Source organism: Cryptomeria japonica, chromosome 11 (genome assembly GCF_030272615.1).
Source record: "Cryptomeria japonica chromosome 11, Sugi_1.0, whole genome shotgun sequence".
NCBI classification, from domain to species: Eukaryota; Viridiplantae; Streptophyta; class Pinopsida; order Cupressales; family Cupressaceae; genus Cryptomeria; species Cryptomeria japonica.
In genome coordinates this window covers 142,096,741-142,099,492 of record NC_081415.1, presented here as the reverse complement: position 1 = coordinate 142,099,492, position 2,752 = coordinate 142,096,741, and positions in this window count along the sequence as shown.

Here is a 2,752-nt window from a genome sequence, read left to right as displayed (position 1 = left end):
AGCAGAATGAAAGATGCACTATTTTGCCACCTCTCACTAACGGTTTTTGACGGTTTTTGATGCGACAGAACAAATCTCACCACAAGAAAATGGAATCGAGTTTTCCAAAACCAAGAGAGGTCTTTTTAGGAAGAGAAAAAAAAAACCCCATAGGTTCACATAGATCATCCATAAGTGCCACTATATTTGAGTTATGTGACGTTAAAGTTTGACCTTTTTTTCCAGTTTGAGCACTCAAGGGAAAACGTCGCTACGAGGTGGCTCAGAATGATTGGACATCTTGGGAAGAAAGACAAGGGCACAACTAGCATAAAAATGGCCACCCAAATGCACTCACACTGACAATTTGTTTCCATGACAAGCAGAATGAAAGATGCACTATTTTGCCACCTCTCACTGGCAGTTTTTGATGGTTTTTGATGCGATAGAAAAAATCTCACCACAAGAAAATAGAATAAAGTTGTCCAAAACTAAGAGAGGCCCTTTTAGACAGTTACAATATGACCCCATAGGTTCATAGAGATTATCCATAAGTACCATGGTCTCTGAGTTATAGGTTGTCAAATTTTGACCTTTTTTTCCACACTGAGTGCTCAAGGGAAAACATCACTATGAGGTGGCTCAGAACAACCAGACATCTTGGGGAGCAAGACAAGGGCACACCTAGTGTAAAATTGGCCACCCCAACATGCTCACATTGATGGTTTATTCCCACGACAAGCAGAACGAAAGATGCACTATTTTGCCACCTCTCACTGACGATTTTTGACGGTTTTTGATATGAAAGAAAAAGTATCACCACAAGAAAATAGAATCGAGTTGTCTGAAACTGAGAGATGACTTTTTAGGAAGAGACAACACAACCCATAGGTTCACATGGATCGTCCATAAGTGCCACGGTCTTCGAGTTATGCGACGTGAAAGTTTGACCATTTTTTCCACTTTGAGCGCTCAAGGGAAAACATCACTACAAGCTGGCTCAGAATGATTGAACATATTGGGGAGCAAGACAAGGGTACACCTAGCATAAAACTAGCCAATCGGATGCACTCATGGTGATGGTTCATTCCTATGACAAGAAGAATGAAAGATGCACTATTTTGCCACCTCTCACTGATAGTTTTTTACAGTTTTTGATGCGACCTAAAAAATATCACCACAAGAAAATGGAATCGAGTTGTCTGAAACTGAGAGAGGCCTTTTTAGGCAGTGAAAACATGACTCCATAGGTTCACACAGAGCGTCCATAAGTTCTTCAACTGTTCTTTTATAGGTGATTTGGATGAATAGGTGTGTTTCTTACCCTAAGGACGACTTGTTATGGAATAATACTTTAATGAAAACCCTACCTAAGCTGACTCATCCTTAGATAGATTTCAAATATTCTTTGTGCACTCAAATTTTGTCTTAATTGGTTCTTGAAATGATGAACTTTGCTCCATAAGCATGAGTTTATGAAATAATAACTTCACTCCAATCTCTTCATGCACGAAGGACTCAAATCAAATTCACTCAATCAAAATACACAATATCAATATTACCGGTGTCGGTACTTGGGTATACACAATATGAGCAATAGATAGTTTAAAAGTATACACCATATGAGTTACAAGTAATGAAGAAATTGGATCACATTTCAAGACATATACACAATGAACAAGTTTGATCACATTTCAATAGCAAATAACTAAGTTTCAAGTTGTGTCAAGTTTCATATATAGCAATGAACAAATTGGATCAAATATTAAGTTTCATATATATCAAAATGAACAATTATCATGTACATATCAAAAAATGGCATAGATGCCAAATCAATAATAGTTATAGAAATGTGGCATGTGTCATGTCTGTCAAAGTCGATATATACATATACAAATGTCGAATATATAAAAATTGGTTCTTTAATGACCACAACTATAACTATATGTCTATCGGTATCTAAGACTGTGGTGGATCATCAAAATTGAGCCTCTTCGAAGAAGTACGTGGCTCTGCAGGTGGCTGCACAAGGACAATTCAAATGTCAAATAAGATATATTTTCTCAATATAACATCAAAATAACTAAATACTGAACTCTAAATTGTTTGAAGTTGAAATGTTGATTACCTCATCTCTGTCTTCTGCAATTAGGTGAGGCTGAGGATCCGTGGGATGTCCTGAAGCAGGCTGTAATTGTTAAAACAACATTAATACATGTTATTAACATATATGTCAAATAACACATAATAACTAAAAATGAATAGATTGAAAAACTAAAGCATATCGGAGCCTCAGATGGATGTGTTGTGCTCGTAGGAGGCAAAGTCACAGATGAATCAGTTACAACCATTTCCTATATCCATGGTAAGTGATCCAAAAGGAGTTAACTAGAGGGTTTCAACTCCGTTGTGCAATTAGTGAAAAGGAGTTGATCTAAGACAAACATACCTTTTCCCTTGGTCTTGTTGGATCCCATAATATACGTGTACGACTTGCACTGAAATGGAATGGTAGAATAATATTAAGAAGTTTGGAAGGGGCTTGTAATAGGTTAAAGACAATCATACAAGTTAATAACCCAAAGTTGTTGAAAAACTAGATTAAAAAAATATTTTAACATATGTAGAACAAATGCACACCGAAGCCTCGTATAGTTCTCCTGTACCCTTAGGAGGCCTAGTTGAATTTGATGTAGGTATTACCATTTCCTGTATGAAAAATGATAATATATGATATAGACATAAAAGGATTTAGTTATTTCAAACAAACAAG